The following is a 205-nucleotide window of genomic DNA, read 5'->3' as shown; positions in this document are numbered from 1 at the left end:
CGCGTCATGTTAGGCACCAGTGACCAGTGTCCAGAACCGGGACAAATGGGCCTCTGGAATCGAGACAAATGAGCCTTTTTCTACTAGTGGGATGAGATCACGGACATGACGAGGAGTCTCGAAATGGTCGAGAAGTAAAGATTGATATATATTGGACAATGATATTCGGACACCGGAATGGTTCGAGTATATATTTCGGAGAACT

This window comes from Triticum dicoccoides, chromosome 6B (assembly GCF_002162155.2).
Source record: "Triticum dicoccoides isolate Atlit2015 ecotype Zavitan chromosome 6B, WEW_v2.0, whole genome shotgun sequence".
In the NCBI taxonomy this organism is placed as follows: Eukaryota; Viridiplantae; Streptophyta; class Magnoliopsida; order Poales; family Poaceae; genus Triticum; species Triticum dicoccoides.
This window is presented reverse-complemented; position numbering follows the sequence as displayed.